Here is a 19,119-nt window from a genome sequence, read left to right on the forward strand (position 1 = left end):
TTAGATTCTACATTTATTCTTCTAAAGCTTAATATTTTAATCTGTGGTATTTTATCTGTTATAAACACTATTATAAGTCTATTATAAAAACTTTAAAAATATTTTCTTTGAGGTCCTTCCTATGTAAACAGCACTAGACATGAGAAGTCACATTACTTAAGCAAGTGAATGTAGCATGCAGTCTAGAAAGCTCCTAAGTGATTGATATTGTGTGTGACTAACCTGTCATCGTGTACTGTAGCAAAAATGACACACTCACAAAACAGAATGGAAAATGTCACAGAAAAAAAAAAACAGAAAAACTTTCACTCAATGATGTAATTTTCCAAAATAGATTCAGGGAACAATAAAACGTCCAGGCCTTGCAAGACTTAAGCCAATGTTAAGAATTGCTGAAACTTGAAGTTTTAAGTTCATAGCTTTTGCAATACCAATTTTTACAACAATAACAATTTAAAAAGAAACCATAAAAAACTTCATCAAAATAAAGCATGAACACAGTAATTCAATACATCTCATAACTATACAAACCCAGCAATCCTTCTTAGGTATTTACCTTAGAGAGATCTTGAAAACTTATGCACACAATCACACACACATAGATGCACTCATACACACACTCACAGTACATAATTGTTTACAAAACTTCATTTTTATCACTTCCAAATTGGAAAGCGAAAATGTTTTGAATAGATGAATAAATGAACTATGATACGCAGAGTACTCAGCAATAAAACTGCAATGAATTAATGATGCAATCAACAAGAATGGATCTCAAAGGCATTATGCTGTGTGCACACAGTTGGGCTCAAAAGGGACCATATTGTACGGCCTGTTTATACATCATTCTGAAAAACTTTAAAACAAGAATAGAGAATGACCTATGATATGCAGGGGTAAAGGGAATGAATACACAGGTGATAGCCACTGAAGGAAACAGGAAGACAGTTTTAGGTGATAAAATTGGTTGGTGTCCTGATTTGGCAATCATGATTTCCCCACAATAAATCAAATTCATGTCATTTTACAAAGAAAATAAAACACACTAATGAAGAGTTTAAGGTGGAGCTAGATAAACACCAGTTACAGTTCTAAAACCTGCTTATTAAAATTCCTCAAACATCTAAAGTGTTTAATTCCAAACTGCTCAATGGACAAGAAATTCAAATGTATGTGCTCTGTCAGAATCAAGAAGAAATGCTCTCCACAGTGAAACCCTGTCTTCCCAAAAATTTAATCCAGGACTGTGGTACAGTCCAGAAAACACAAGGCTGCATGCTGTACAGTTTAAGGTATTCGAGGGCTATAGAATACACTCAAAACCAACTAAAGCAACGTTGGGAGTCTATTCTCAAAAATTAAATATTTAAAAGTTAATACAAAGAGACTCCAGGTTAAAATTCAGTAGTGGAGGGCTTGGGTAGCATCCACAAATATCTATCCTCAATACTTAGGAATTCAATAAATAAATCAATCCTTTTTACATACATACATATATACATAACCAAGTAAAACAACATTTGGACATTGTAAAGCAGCTTTTGACACCAAAGTTTATACAAATAAAGCTATGCGCAGCAAAGACACTGAAAGCAGGATACTTGGTAAATGCATATGATTTCATTGTTTTGTTTTCTTGTTTCTTTAAAATCACAGTGAAAAACAGTTTATATTTATTTTTTGTTTGTTTGGGTTACTAGGTGATTTTGTAATCTGCCAATGCTGCCTTTCCTGATCACTGTTTCGTGGTCTGCTCTTTGGCATAAACGGGCTGGCAGTTTCAGCTGTCTTCTCCTGATGGGCAGCTATCTATCCAATGTCAGACTTCTATTTATGCAGATTTCCAAAGGCTGCTATGTATGCGTGCGAATTCTGAAGGGCACTAACTATGTGGCTGACAGCCTGTGACAGCCACTAAGCATGGCATAAGTAGAGAGGATAGTATGAATAATCCATGAGCTTTCCCTCTGCCCCTGGCTAGCTTCACAATCCTGTACTTTCTGTGTGGCCTTGAAGTTAATTAGAAATGTAATTTCCTAGCAAATCAAATTTTGTTTTACTTTTCTATAAATAAAGAAGTGAAAGAAAGAGGCATTAAATGACCTTAAGCCTAAGGCCTTAATATACGTAGAAATCATTTTCACCTAAAAATTAACAGTCTGAATGTTAGTCCCATAAATCAGTTCTTTATGCTTACATACATGATATGTAAAGTAAGTGGATCTAATATGAATATATGTTATATTGTTATAAAATAGAGAGTATATAATAAAGTATATAATTGCACAAAATGATCTATGTATGTATAGTATAAATATAAATTATTTCTTTATAAGCACACACACACACACACACATATATTTGTATTTAAAGAAATGTTAATAATGTGATGAATCACAAACAGCATTGTCAGTTTCCAACCTGATAGCTCTTCCTGACATCAGCTCTGCTCTCAAATACAGTAATGAAGATCTGTCAACTTCTCTTTGGAAGTATGCTCAAAGGTGTAACCACCACTAAATCCTAGCTGTAGTCTCAAAATGGATTTTCATTTGACAGCAACTGAGTTCTTGCAAGAATAGTACAATCTATTTGTTTACACTCACATTGTCACCTATAATATTTCTAGCTAGCTATCCTATGAGTCCATGAGCTAGGACAGTGTCAGAGCTCAGCATGTCATAAATACAGTATCAACACCTAAGACACAAGAGGAGGGATACACTGGAGAAGACCTTCTTTGAAATGTGCTTAACCACACAATATCAAACTGAAGTATGATTCTAAAAGATATAGAAAAACCAAGAGTTACATCATAAGTAGGAAATTTCTTACATGTAAACTTAGTGTGTGTGTGTGTTGTGTAGGTGTGATGTATATACTTATTAATGAATGTTTGTACATTCATAATGCTCAGGTATGTGTTAAAATTAGTATACAGACCCATACTAGACATTAGGTATCTTCTTCAACTTCTCTCCATATTCCCATTTTAGTGACAGGCACATGAAGTTCTTCTCTTTGGCTGGGCTTTCTGTAAAGGGATGTTGTCAGGATCTATCTATCTTGAGTTCTGCAGCACTGGGTATTAAGTATGCAGCCATGCAAGTTCTTCTGCTTGCCTGGCAGCACAGGAACTATACTAAATGAGGCATGTCTCCGGGCCCTACAGGAGCTAATTCAAAGGTGCAAGGATCTACATCTGCAATAGGTGGAGATACTTACAGCCAACTCTTGGACTGAGGTTAGGGACCCCCATGGAAGAGTTGAAGGAGCTGAAGGGGATTACAACCCCATAGGAAGAACAATAATATCAACTAACCCAGATCCCTTAGAGCTCGCAGAGACTAAGCCACCACCAACCAAAGAGCATACATGGGCTTGTCAGTGGCCCCTGGGACATATGTAGCAGAGGACTGCCTTGTCTGGCCTCAGTGGGAGAGGATGGGTAGGGGGATGCAGGTGGGGTAAGGAGGCGGTGGGTGAACCAGCACCCTCTCAGAGTTAAAGGGGAATGTGGGAGGGTGTACTGGAAAGCGGGACAACATTTGGGATGTAAATAAATAAAGTAATTTAATAAATAAATAAAAACCTTTCTAAAACAAGACACAAGGAAAAAATCCTTGCTCCCACAGGCTGTTAAATATTCTGAATTAAAAGAACGGAGGCAGAGCCACCCACCGCGGACTCCCAGTTGTGTACTTTCAATTTTAATCAGCACTGTGTGGAAGAGTCCAGCATGAGAGAGGGAGGTCTGGGTAAGGAGACAGAGTATCTGAGAAGAGTGGGTAGGAGAGAGACAAAGGCTGAGGAACTTGGTGGAGGAGGATTCTGAGCACTGAGAAGCCAAGCCTGCTCGAGTGCCCAGGAGGTTGAGACTGAGTTGTGAGTTATGGCAAAGGTGGTGAAGATGGCTCAAAGGAAAAGATCTCACACTGTTTCCCTTTCTCTGAAGCAAGGGCTGAGTCTGTACACAAGGCAGTAGCCAAGGGGGTGATAGAAAGAGTCTGGCAGAACCTGCTGATGGATATACCACATGTGGGCAATTATTGTAGCATTACTTAGCGCATTTATACCTAGGCACTGGAAAGGGGGAGTCAACAACTGAACTCTTGTCAGGATGGTATTACTAAATGACCTTTATTGTTTTGAAAAACATCAGTTTGTTGTTGGATGGTTAATCACATCTCAAAGTAGGCATTTATTGTGGCCTTCTCCAGGGTATCTCTCCTCTTGAGTCGCAAGCATTGTTACTGTATTTCAGACATGCTGAGCTCTATATAATGGTGTGTGGTAGACATTTTTATTAACCTCGTATTACACAAGACAAAAAAGAAGCATAGACACAGTAAATAACACATGAAAGGCCATGTGTCAAGTCTGTCACCAAACCGGGAGCACATCTCCCTCCTCCTCAGAGGTGTATGGTGTCTTATATTAAAATGGAGTCTACAGGTGCCCAGTACTGAGAGTTACAAAGAGGTGCACTACAAAAGGAGCAACTGGAGATCTGGTGTGGTGAATGTGTTGTGTCTCTTGATTTGGTGGACTTTTTATGGTTTTCAGTGCTTGTCAGAGCAGACTGCATACTTTGAAAGTAAGTTTAGCACACATTGCACATGTATGTATTTAAAAATACAACAAAGCAAATAAAGACTGACAGGACAGGTTAGAACTGTACAGATACACTTGACCACAAGGAGATTGTTTTCCTCATAATACATACTTTGTTCTTTGGTTTCTTGTTTCTAAAGGAAACAACTCTCATATTTTTGTCTAACTCTTGAGAGACTGTCTCACAGAGTAACTCTAGTTTGCCTGGAAATAGCTCAACGAACTTCCTGCTTAACCTTAAATTCTCTGATGTAAAGCAGACCTCACCATCCTCAGGCCTCAACAGCTTCTGAGGAAAATGTTTGTGGAACACTTGATTTAATTTTTTAAAGGAATTATTGAACAAGTCTGATATTTTTATCAAATTAATTTACCTCAATGTATCACTGAAGTGATGTCTTAGTAGATGAATGTCTACAGGATTTAGATACTAAGATTAAAATATGAACAATGCTGAGTGATTTATCATATCTGCTCTCAAAAAATGGATAATATTGTTTGCATAAGTACATGATATGGAGAAAAATATCAAAGACAAAGAAATTGAGAAAGAACATTTAACACAGTGATATCAGCTTAAAATTTTTCATCTACAAAGGTTTTTCAATGTTACCATAATCTTAAGAGACTGAGTGTTTGCTTAAGGATAAATATAGAGTCTTGGAAAATTCATTGAGGGTAATTCATAATAAATATTAGCTTAAGGAATCAAAAACAATAAATATTAATCAAAATATAAAGAGTAATATGAAAATCAGAAGCCTTGATAATTTTTATTGCATATTTATAATAATTCATTTTTAAACAAATTTACAGCTACTTTACAAAATTGCTTTGAATAGCTCTAAGAAGACAACAGAAGCCTAGTGTTTTTGTAAAGGACTGAAATCCCAGTACTCTGGAGACTGATGAAGAAGGATCTGGAATTAGGCTACTTAATCAGACATTGTCCACAAAACAACAACAACAAGAAAAAGAAAAGAATAGAAAAAGACAAGGAAAAAAGACAAAGAAATACCAATTGTTATCACTGATTATGAATAAAAGGACATGCTATACCTTATGATTTCCTTGAGAAATTATGTACTATCCTAATTTTATACTCTGAAAATTTTCCTGTTGAACAAAATAAATATATTTGTAGTAAATAGTTCAATTTGAAAACAATATGCTTTATATATTAAAACCTTTATGGCATGAATGAGTATATTTATATCAATTTTGGAGATAAAAGAGAGCAAATGATATGAATTTGACATCATATTTCATCATATGAATTTTACAAGAATGATATCAATGCATTGACCTGGTATCTGTGTACGAATAGGATCACCTACATTATTTATTGTTCAGAAAATATTATTTTCCAAAAATATATAAGAAGTGAAAGTACCATTTGAAAATATATTTAAAAAGTTAAACATGCATTTTCAATTTGGTAAGTCTCATAAAACATGTATTAATTTGGCTTCACATACTGTAAATTCATTTTTAAAATTTTAGCATATGTAATAATCTATTAATTACCTTAATTTGCTCTGTGATTGCTAAAAATCCATAGCTTTGTCTTCTGACTTTCTGAATTAATCATTTCTGCAAAAATAAGATAAAAGATAAATTTAGATGACAAAAATAATTTTCAGGATCTCTACAACAGAACTAATAAAGTTTTATTACTACTCAAGTAATCTATTTCGCCACCAAACTTAAAACTCTCCCAGCAGAATGAGAAGTAAAAAAGCCTGAAAGAAATATGATGCAATTTTAATAAGACTGTTTAGTAGGAATATAAGTGACCTATTTAAATATATAATATGAATATTTTTCTACTTGAGAGACCACAGAAGATGTCAAAATTATATATATGGAGTTTGGCTTGAGCTTAAATGATATTTTACTAAGGTATTCAGATACTATTGAAAATTTTAATAAATGTTTTCTAAAATGTTCAATAGTATTTAAATGTGTGTGTGTTTGATAGAGCTAGGGACAAGGAGACCAAATAATAAAAATAATTATAAAGATCTAAATAAAATCTAATGCAAAAATTAAGATATATCAAAATAAATTTATTTTAATGATTTTTCAGGATATTATGTTTATTTTCTTTAAATTGTCACATTTCCATTTTTAAATCACTAAACTAACAACCCCCACACAAGACTAATTGCCGAAAACATTAAAAGGATGTTTTCCTTTAAAATATTTTATTTGGCAATTTAATATATCCTTTCAGTTCTGTAACTACATCAATTTTTAAACTTTCCAGTAAGTATATTTAGGAATTTATATAATTTACATACCCAGTAATTATTCTAAAATTTATATTTTGGATTCTAAAATTTATATAAATATATATTTATATTTATAAAATATATACATATAGTTGCAATAGGAGTGTTTTTGTTTCTTCTAAATTATAATAATCCACAGCCCAAAATAATAACAAAAACATTATCTATTCTATCATCTTGTTCACAAATGGATATGGAATGAAATATGGAGCAAAAATCTGGACTTAAACTCAGTTCATGTTCATAAAAATGAAAATTGACTAAAATTAAACCAAGTATATATTAGTAGAAAGTATCCTCTAATATAAATTTTTGATCTGAGTTGGTGATTTTAAATTATGAAAGTAACAAGACTTGCTATATTTTAATAAATGTTCAAAAGTATTTGAATACTTAGTAGCATTTTTTCACGATCAAGTCAACTCCACATTTGAATCACAAACTTGACTACTCAAACAAGCATCTCTTTTAAAATCAATTGCTCAAAATATTCTGAATAATCTTCTTTCAACCAATCCTAACATTCTTTTGGTAAGCAGCGGCTTAGTGTATTACTGTCTCCTTGCTTTTGAAAAATGTATATTTGTCTTTCTGAAAATGTTTTATATAAGTAGAAAATCGTGAATCACAGCATAGACCTGCTCACGAATATCTCCCTTCAGGTATTTTACATCACCATGGAAATACATTTTGATATTCAGAGAGAGCTAATCTTCAAACATCACTTCCTCTCAAATGTGGTAAGTCAAATGTGGTTTGTGTTCCTTTGTCAACCCTGTATCTGTTATGTCCTCTACAGCACAGATTACTTGATAATCGGGGCTCTCCCCTCTTAGATTGTATCACCTCTCCTTAGTGAATCAAGCAACTAAGTCAGCCTCGAAAATGCTGACTAAGCAAACAAAATGTGAACATTCTTGCAAGTTAAAAATAAGACATTGTAAATACGAAACCATCCACATGAGCCTCACAGAAACTGAGATAGTAATGGGAAGCTAACTACTGTGCACATCCTTGCATGTCTCTGCATAGCTGCTTTTACAAACCCTGGTTCTTTCTAGTTTTTTCAGTTGATTTGTTTTGTTCTCTGTTTTCCCCCATATGCAGAGACAATCTTCAGCCTACAGTGGGGAATATTTTGCATCACTTTACTCTCCTCTTGAGAATCACTTAACTTCTTGTTGTGAATACAGGACAAAGATCAGCTTGCTAAAGCCACTTAGCATCACAATGAAAGGACAAGTAGACACTAAACCTTTAGGAATGGAAAAGAGGGAGCAAAGGGAAGAGAAACAAAACAGAGGAGCAAAGAAATGGGCCATGTCAGCCGACACCTATCTAGTATGAGATAATACAGATATATGTAATTTCTATTTAGTAAACTTATTCTAAGATGGGCATTCAGAAACGGCCATTGTAAATATTTTGAGTATATGATTTCTTAGAAAGAAAACACTAAAACATCTAATTGCTGATGATGTTTTAGTTCAATTAATGCATCTTTTCATATCTTCATCACCTTTCATTATTCAAAGATAGCTTAAAAGCAATACCCTAGAAACCATTGCAATTTATCACAGAACTGAGAAAGACATGGAAATACATTGGTTCTAAAACCTTGATTTGTGATAGCTAAGGATAAAAATAACCTATGCTTTGAGCAAGCATTATAATTAATCACATATAAAAGGCAACAAAAATAGATATTGATGAAAGGTAATGAATTGCCAATTTATGAAATCAGTAACAGATGATAAATATGGCTCATATTTTGCCGTTCTGACAGAGCAAAATTAAGAAGAAGACAAAATGTAAACATTCATCAGATATTTTCTATTTAAGTCATGACTCAAGGTAGTAGAGATGCAGTAGGAACTGAAGAGATTTAGAGAACACTCACAGAATGTATGCACATCCTATCTAGGGAGCAGACTGTGACAGAGACATACAAGGAGAAGATATGCCTATATGACAGATGCACATTTGATATATGTATAAACTACATACTATCTATTTTCTACAGGACACACACATTTTACACTTACTAAGAATCTCACTGTGTGGCAAACTGCTTTATTCACTTCATATTGCCATTTAAGCTTTCTAAATAATCATCTGATATTTCTCCCAGATATTGTTATCTTTAAATATAAAGGAAAGGTTGAGTAACAAATTCAGAACTGTATTCCACAAACTCTTAGTTCTGGTTCTATACATTCAAGCTTCCCAAATAGCATCGTATTATCCCTAACCATCTTTGTTGAGATATTTCAATTGAAGGGAAAATAAGCTCCTATGGATCAATTATTCAGAAGATAATCTCAGAAATTCATGACACTGATTGCTGTGAGAGGTAGTTTCACACTTTGATAGTTAAACGATATATACCCAAAATAACCCAGTAAAAATTAGTATGAGATTAAAATGGAACAAAAAAGGTACAATTTTCATAAGTCACATGTATTCATTCCTAAATTATATAATATGGCCTGCTGAATCGCCCCAAAATGGTCCATGGGGCAGTGAAGAACTGGCACCATTGTGCACCTCAGATCATTCCGTATCCAGTTAAGACAGGCTTTGGGGCTGGCAACGTTGGGACTTGAGCCTGCGGCTTCTGGGATTTAGCACATATTGTGGGACTGGGCCACACTTCCAGCCCATACTCTTGTCCTTAATCTGTTCACTGATAACTAAAATAAAGACAGTACACATGAAAAAAAAAAAACATTTCCCAAGGTGATTTTTATCCTAAAAGTTATTCCTCAAATCTGCTTTGTAAATTATCTAAAGTTATCCAAATAGATAATCTAAATTATCTAAAAGTCTCATTTCTCCAATGAGAGCTGCTTCTCATTAGTCTACATATGTAGCATACTGCAGAAATTGGAGATCTCAAAACTCTCTAAATGAAGAATACACTTGCTTTTCTCCCATGAAAAAACATAATTAAAACAAAAAGAACACAGGAACAAAAACCCTACTTCCTACATCACCATCCTTGGGTGTCTGGGCCATTCCTCTGTAAAGATTCTGCTAGGCAGAGAAGTCTGTGAATGCAAGACCTTATATGCTGGTTTACATAATCTATACCATGCAAGTGCATAGAAGTAGAAACTTGAGAAGGGCTAAGTACGTATGGTGGCAAATATCCTCCCCAATGTTAATGTTGAAAATATTCAAAGTTTCTGTAACAACTGCTTCCAGTCAAGAGAAAATTATCAATTCATCCAACAGCTAAAAAACTGTTAATGCAAGCATTGAAATTTTTGTACAACAGGATCCTTTAGCAGTTTACCTATGACTTGTTGAAGCTCTGTTAGAGCCCTCAGTGGACTTAATAGTAGACTATTAGACCCTAAATTAAATCTTAGTTATGGTAAAAGGACTGAAGTCATAAAAGTATGTTATCTAAATGAAACAAATTAGTAATGAAAATTAGTAAACCCCAAATATTTATCAATTGCAAATAATAACTAGTTATATTCTAAGTTGAACAAAATCAAACATAGGATATAAAAGTTGATAGAAGGCAGCAAAAGCAGTAAACTTATTCCTTAAAATAACTACATTAGAAAATGAGAATGAGCCGGGTGGTGGTGGCACATGCTTTTAATCCCAGCACTTGGCAGGCGGATTTCTAAGTTCGAGGTCAGCTTGGTCTACAGAGTGAGTTCCAGGACAGTCAGGGCTACAGAGAGAAACCCTGTCTCAAAAAAAAAAAAGTAAAAAGAAAAGAAAAGAAAAAAGAAAATGAGAATGACATACAGTCAATTAGCAGAGCTTCCACATTAAACAAATAGAAGTAGCTAAACATATAGTTTAAAAAGGAAGGAACACTAAAAGCATACATATGGTTTGTCAAAGACCAATGTTAAAATGATTACTAATTTTTTAAAATCCTATGAGTCAATTTATAAAATTCCACTAATTGCTTAATGCCACAATATTATTTGTATTATCCATTATGTTCAATATTAACAATAATAATCCAATGTAAGTACTCACAAATTTGCCCTCCACTGGCAAATATAACTAATTCTGAGAGAGCTAATAGATATATACAGGGTATAACACATTTAAAAAGCATGGATAATGCAAGCCTTATTGAGAGGAGGAAGGATTACACAAAACCATATATGAATCAACTTATTAGCTAACATATTCACTTGTACAGTGAATTATAGTGTATTATAGTGACAGTCATCTTCTCTGCCTACATTTGAACATAAAGTAATTTACTATATACTCCATTTTCTAACATCCTTTGCCACCCCATAAACTAACTACCATTCCAAATCATGCTATACCCTTGTATACATATTACAAAGACAAATGAATAAAGAAACCAGTGGAGGTATGGCGCATATACTGGGCCACTCTGGTAAGAGGATGTATCAGATGTTAGAAGAGCACAAACACACGTGGTTAGTTCTAATTGCTCACAGAAAATTGAAAAAGGATTGGGCCTTTTATTTTCTTTGGACTTCACTTAGAAGACAAAGACCCTTCTATCCAAATGGACATGGCAAGATCTTGACTAATAAAATCCCATGTGTAAGTACAATGTTCAAGTTACAATGGGGTATGTCCCAAATACCCATCATCAGCTAAAAAGTAACTTACGAAAAAGAGCACATCTAATCTATACAACTATACCCAACAATATAACTTATGAACAAAGCCACTGTAAAGTTTGTTACTGTTATACTCATGTGGCTTAGTGGGATCAGGAAGATACAATGGCTTCCTAACATTTCAAGAGAGTATGGTAAAATATATCTCTGTCTTGGTCAAGATCAAATTCCACATATGGTTTTTACTATATGTTTATCAAATTTGTCACAATGCAAAAATTCATAAATAAAGCCATAGAGGACTGTCTGTAAGAGAACAACACTTTCACTGAGGCAAGTCCTCATCTAGACTATTGTACTTGTGTGATAATTTTTCTAGGAGTCTCTTTTGGATATCCTTTCTTAGCCTTGAAGAATGTATCAAACAAAACCAAATAAGTAAAACTACAAAGTCAGCTTTGGGGACCTCATTCTTATTGTTTATATGGTGAATGACATACTGATCTTGTAACATCTAAAAGGAAAAATCCCACGCAAACCTTTTACTCTTGGAAACTCTAGCACCTTATCACATAGAGAAAAGAGTAGGCTTCCAATAATGGAGGAAGAAGGTATAATGTACAGCAGATGTAACCAATGAGGCAAAGGACATCAGTTCACAGTGAAAACTCCCTACCAGCTAAACGGATCACCAGCTAAGCCGAGACCTCCCTATCCCTATTTAATATAATGGCATTCCAAGGACCCGCAGCCCTTGTGTACAGCCTTAGGAAGACTTAGTGAGGATCAAGAAAGAAGATTTCTTCAGAAATCTCTGTTTCATTTCTGGGATTGAGAAATAGTTCTCAAATTATCAATATAAAAACAATCATATAATTTATCCTTTGACTTTACTTTTCAAAATGGCTCTGCACTGACTATAATTACACATGACATATTTGGCTACTAATCATGCTTTCCTGCTTCTATAATAATGGGAATTATCAAGATTAATTAGAGTAGAATGTGCCTATCATCTATATTTATAAATAAATATTTTCTAATACTGTAACCTACTTGATATTTTTATACCAAAATAATAACTATAAATACATATATATATATATTAAAATTCAATAGTGAGATTTTGAAATTTGAATCATTAGCAATTGAATTCTAATAATTTAGCATTAAAGAATTTTAAAAAGTATGAGACCTTATACGTATCATTGATGCTTTGTTTCAAGTTCAGTAAAATGGAATGACTTTTTAAATGTTTTAACATTTTTCAAAATATAAGATTAAGCCAAGAAGGAAAATTTGGCAATAGAATTCCAGTCAATTAAAAATAACAATATATAAAGTATATAAAATTAATTTTCAAAACACACTCACAAGCAACTGATATTGATTGCTGCTACTTTTTTCCAGGTATATTTCAAAAGTTGTACAGAATAGAAATATATACCAATCACCATCTCTGTTTTACAGCAGAGAAACTTCTTAAACGATGTCCATTCATAAAGCCCACTTGAATACATTGGAGGTGCTCATTTACATAGCCCATATCCTTTTGAAATGCAAGATAAAAATGGCTGGTCTTCACAATATGTCATTTACAATCTCAGTAAGTATTCTGTTCACTTTCCTTGTGTAACGGGACTCTAGTACTGAACATTGTTAAAGAAGTGTATGTGTTGCTTCAAGAATTATCTTAGAGTTAAGGATATAGAACTTCTTTCCTGTTTACTGTCCAAATTATAAGCTTGAAATGAAAAAAATTACATCCAAGTGAATGAGATGAACAGTAATATGAAAAGATCAATTGCTAACTATTTGACAAAAGATATTTCTCTTTTACGGTAAACTTAGACAACATAGTTTAATCTGTATCTGTTACATAGTGTGTAAAAAAAAAAAAAACAGAGTAAGAGGTTATCATGTAATGCTACCAAGCGCTTTCTATAGATTTTTTAAGTTGGTTTTTAAAGAGTTACTGAATTTTTGCATACTTATAGTCTCTAAATGTCAGTTTGAAAAAAATGGTTTTTCTCTCTCATTCTATGATATTATGTAAGTCAGGTGATATCCAACCATGGAAATACAGCAGAAACCTTTACTCTTTTGCAAACGGTGAGAACCTGCATTTAATGAAGTGTTCTCAGACATTTAAAATAGCTTGGCTTGCCAGGCCAGACACTGATTCTTATATGCACTTTTCCCAAAACTCTTCCTTGCTCTGGCCATTCAATAAAATCAATAAATGTATTCTAACTAAAGTTTAAAAGGCTTCTGGGAAGCGACCTCTGCCAAATATTTTGGGAAGGTGCCAACTTCGGAGTCGGGGGTGGGATCAAAAATCAGAAAGTACAAAATAAAGAAACGTTTTTTTCCACAAATGAAAAAAAAAAGTAGTCTGGCTGGAGTTCTAAAAGTGATTAGCTTACATATCAGAGATCAGATTTCCAGAGCCCAGCTCCTCTGCCTTCCTTGGCATTTTTTTTCTGTCCCAATCCCACACTGACTGCAGTTCATTGCACTGGGCTTTATTTCCCACTTTGTCTAGGATTTCAAGCAGAAAATCTTCTCTGCTGATGTCTTTAAAATAGTGTGCTTTGTGCTCCAGGGTAATAAGTTCCTATCTGTGACTCCAACATCTGGAAATCAAGACCAGCGTAGCTTACAATCTGGAATCAAGGAATGTGTTTTATAAAAAAGGTCACATGGCACTAAAGTTTGATGAGCTCTCCCCATGGAGAAGCTTTCTCCAGAGACCTGATTATGTTTTATTTCCTATACAGACTTCTGTCAAGCAGAGATCAGAAGGAAAACCCACATGGAGGCAGACTAGCAAACATTTGGAGCTCAGAAGGAAAACAGACAAATATCTACAAATGATTTCAAAATGTTTTTTATTATCAAATGATCCAATCTCTGAAATCCGGGCACTACCATAAGAAGAATATTATATTTCTTCAGAAAACTGTGTTGACTTAACCAACAATACTCAGAGTAAAACCACAGATAATTGATGTTTTCCTTCTGTGTAAATCTCAATCATGATAAATTAAGAAATCATATTGGAGCTCCTAAGATGGCACGGAGCATTTGCTGCCAAGCCTGATGACCTGAGTTCAATCCCCGGCCCCTACATAGGGAAAGGAGAATATCAACTTCCCACAAGTTGTCTTCTGACATGTACATCAACACACAAACCAGCACACACACACACATACACACACACACACACAATCACCCAGAATTATAGAAAAATAAGGAATATTGTATTAGTATTAAGGATAATAAAACCTACTACTGTGTTAAAGTTTAAAAGACATACGTTTGTGTATTGTGTATGTGTTATCTTTTTCCTTTGTGGATATTACAATTGTCTCCCATTTGGAGTAGAATATACTTTCCATGAGCCCAGCAGATGCCTGAAATCACAGATCACAACAGTTCTTCTCTATACCGCCCTTTACTATGCATACATATGACAGAATTAGACTCAAATGTTTGTACATGAAGAGACTGAAAAGACTATTCAAATATTAGTATAAAATAACTACAAAGATACCTTCTTGGAACCGTTATATACATGTGTTTTTTTTCTTATTAATAAACATACTTACTTCACTTTTCTCTTTTCAATTAAAGATTTACTTTCTAGCTTCTCTTAAGAATCATTGAAGTGACTACACCAGTAATAATGCACTTTGGGTCATCAGTAAATCATGTCCCCACCCCCAATACAATGTAATACTATGATATCATGACAGTGGATTTGAAACGCCTATATCTAGGAAGTGTTTCCAGAGAAAATAGCACCTGAAGTAGGAATTACTAAAATCTTACGTGGGACAAAGAAGGACAAGGTAAGACATTATCACACTACTAACAAGAGCATAATATTTTAAACCTATCAATTACTTATTTCTGTAATTTTATATTTAATATCTTTATGTTATAGTTGGACTTAGGTAAACAGGGTTATATTGCAGAAAGAAACTACTGTAGTTCTAAAATATTTCTACCTTACTTCTATATTTTGTGTATATAAAATAGCTACATTCAAAATATATTTACATTTTTGAGTTGCTCTATATGTGATATATATATATATACACACATATATGAAATTTCATATCCTTATTCCCAAACACTTTCAGCTAAAGTCTTCTAAATAAGTTAGCTCTATGGAGAGAATGCTTACATATACAGGACCATTTTTTTTCAAGAGAGATTAATGTTGCCTATAAGATACCCACATAACTCTTACAAAGTAAAAAAAAATAAACTAAAATGTACATTTCAGAATAATAAAAGTCAAAGCACAGCAAAGCAAGGAGATTAAATCTCTGAATTAAATTTTCAAATTTCCCCAAGTAGTGAATTTAGTTTTCATTTTACTAAATATAACTGTTATCACATTAAAGATAGTATTCCAAGCCATGTACAGTAGTCCATGCTTGCATTCTCAGCATGCGTAAGGCCAAGTGGTGAAAACTCTGTGAGCTAAAGACAGCATGAGCTACCTGGTGAATTGTGAACAAGCCTGGGGTACAGAATAAAACTCTGAAACTTACCTCACAAAATTAAAACCCTCCCCCCCCCCAAACAGAATATATCCCGTAAGTACAGAGGAAGTGCCAATAGCTAAAATACTGTTCGTTTTTTTTTGTTTGCTTCATCCTTAGAAATTAAAGTGTCATACTTATACACGTTTAAATATCCAAACTATAACATCACCTGTATCTGTAAATGGAAATGGATTTTAGTAGTTATTAACAATAATATAAGACACTGTCTGCACTTTATGAGACAAGGCGTGTGTCTTTCTTCTTGTGGGACTGCTGCGTGCTTCCATCCAGAAGCATGGTGAGCTACAGTTCTTGGAGTCAAGTCAAGCTCCAAAGTAAAGTAGATGTTTCATGAAGACAGATGTTTGACATCCTGGGCTCCCAGCAGTTTTTCCATGAAAATCTCTTCCCCTCCAATGTTTAGCAAAATGATTAGTGATAGCGTTTAAATACTGTAGTATTAGTTTTTCCATTTCTTTTATTTTTCTCATTTTATTTTGGAGTTTCTTTAGAGAACCTCACTATATAGCCTAGACTGAACTCTATATCTAATACCTTAGCCCTGAGTGTAAGAACTACATGGGAGCAGGACCAAACCCACCTAAACTCAAGAGTATTTTAGCTGTAATCCATATTCTATGAAACTATTTGGAAATTTAAAGAACATACTAAAACATACTAAGAAAGCCTATGTGAGTAGTTAGCCTTTACACACACACACACACACACACACACACAAAACACATGCATGCACCAAAAATTCACATGGCCTAGAAATGTAGTTCCTGGTTTAAGAATACAGGCTGTTCTTTCAGAAAATCCTAATTTGATTCCCAGCATGTACGTGGTAACTCACAACTATCTGTGGCTCTAGTCCAAGGTTGTATATGTCCTTTTATGAACTTTCCTGCGCATCAGTCATGCACATTGTGTACAGCCATAAAGGCTGGCAAAACACACAAACACACACACACACACACACACACACACACACATGAAAATAAAGAGCAAACTGTTTCCAGCCATTTCCATTCAATAATCAATCTAATAAAAAAATCAATGACTGACCATGAGCAATTCTGAAGCCATGATCACTAACTGACCTGTGAAGCTAAATTAAATGTCAGCATTATCAACATGAATATGATACTAGAAATAATTGAGCAATATCAAATATTAGGCTAGCAGGTCAACTTCCTAGTCAAAGAATTTTTGGGATCACAACCTAGATTACATTAACAAGCCCGGTAGAGAACCAAGGCAAATGTGTTAAAGCATCACCTAATGTTTAATGGCAAATAAAGATAAAAGATTGGTCTCAGCTTCAGTGCAAAGACTATAGAATGCAAGCTGATATAATTAGGACAGAAATATTTAAAAGCCTAAGCAATATACTAAGTGGTGAAGGCAAAATGGATTCTGTCCAAATCTATTTTATTTGCTGAGATGGTATTTATTATATCTGCATTTTATTACACAGTAGTAAAAAAAAATTACAAGGTAGCATCCTGCTATTTCCTTTTGAGAAAAATGATACAGGGTACTATTAAACCTGGGCCCTGTCATCTACATGCATGCTGTTCTACATGGGGCTTTCTATCATCTCCATATCAATTTATACTTATGCAGCAGAGGGGAAGGCTGGCCAGAAGATTACCACTTCAATGTTCCATATATACATGAAAATAAAAATCCAGAATATTGTCATCATCTGTACTTACTGTAATCAATTCCCAAAACATATCTTTTGATACATTCTGATAGAAAAAAATAGCTACCACTTTATCACATATGTAAATACTTTTGGAAAACTGGATTTTCAGAAAAAAATGAAAACTATGATTTGATCCAACTGTTGAATAAGGAGTCAATTTGCTGAGAAAGTTATTGAATCACAATTCTGGCGATTGCACGAATAGCAACTTCCTTTCGCCATCTTTCACCATCTCAAGTTATAATCATACATTGAAAATGATGCAGGTTTATGATCTGGATGTTACAAGAACAGAAAGATTGAATTATTTTAGTTGTTTAAGAAAAAGATGGGGGAAATTAGATTAAGGTTAAGGTTTTCAGATTGTATGGGCAATGCCCTGGCTACTATTTTCATACACATTTCAGACAGGGAGTAATTGTTCAGACATTCACAACACCTAACCTTTAAATTTGAAGCAGAAGCAACTTTTATCAACTCCTACTGAGTATCTTCACCAGCTCCCACTGATCTAAAAGCTGAGTTATCCAACAGCGTCATTTTAGCCTAGTATCCAGTAAGACAAATGCCCTCCAGTATAGGACTGATGTCATCTTGTTGAGATGATTTGTCCTAGGGCGTCCAGATCACCGCACAGCCTGTTTGCTCAGTATGTACTCAGTGCTTTCTCTATTTCCATTTGCTTTATTCAGGAAGCCAGAAGCACTAAATAACCAACATGTTATATATCCACACAAACTATGAAACTTCCACTTTGTGGAGAATGTTGAATTTTTTTCTTACCATTTTGAACACCTATTCACGTCAACTCAACAACAGCTCACTTATTCTAAGTCTTATTGTTAAGATATCTGTTTTTGAATCAGAGAAAGCCTAGGCAATGCCAAATGTCATAAACGTCACGCGCATTTCATAGGAATAACCACCACATCCATGTTACTTTTTATTTTTTCATATTTTTTAATCAAGCTAATTTTCTGAGTAAGGCATCACAACGTTAAACATCCCTTCTCTAAGTTCAACCAAAGGGAAAATATGACAAATGTTATGAAATCATGAATATACAGTGATTCCTCATTATATTTATGATAATATCATCTACTACACAGTCATCCAAAGTTAGATGCTGGCACTTAGGAGAGACCACAACTGTGTAGTCATTTGATGCCGAGTGCTGCTCTCTAACTCTTGTCTTCTGCCTGGATATATGGTGACACACTCAGAGTGGACTCCTCTGGTCCTGCACTCACAGACAGCCTTCATTCACGGAGTCAGTCATACAGTCAGCATCCTTACTTTAAACCTAGTATGTTCTAGATACTTTATCATGTTTTGTGACAGAAAAGTGTAAAACAACCTCT

The 19,119-nt window shown here is 34.2% G+C and overlaps 1 long non-coding RNA gene across 1 annotated transcript in view; it reads right to left on the bottom strand.

The window, feature by feature from the left end:
• Positions 1-6,150: 6,150 nt before the first annotated feature.
• The window catches only part of LOC127696449 (uncharacterized), a 175,889-nt gene continuing 162,920 nt past the window's right edge, over positions 6,151-19,119 (bottom strand). Inside the window, exon 3 of the long non-coding RNA XR_007980226.1 lies at positions 6,151-6,207. This is a non-coding gene — a long non-coding RNA (uncharacterized LOC127696449). The remainder of the gene's footprint in view (positions 6,208-19,119) is intronic.

This window comes from Apodemus sylvaticus, chromosome 11 (assembly GCF_947179515.1).
Source record: "Apodemus sylvaticus chromosome 11, mApoSyl1.1, whole genome shotgun sequence".
NCBI lineage: Eukaryota > Metazoa > Chordata > Mammalia > Rodentia > Muridae > Apodemus > Apodemus sylvaticus.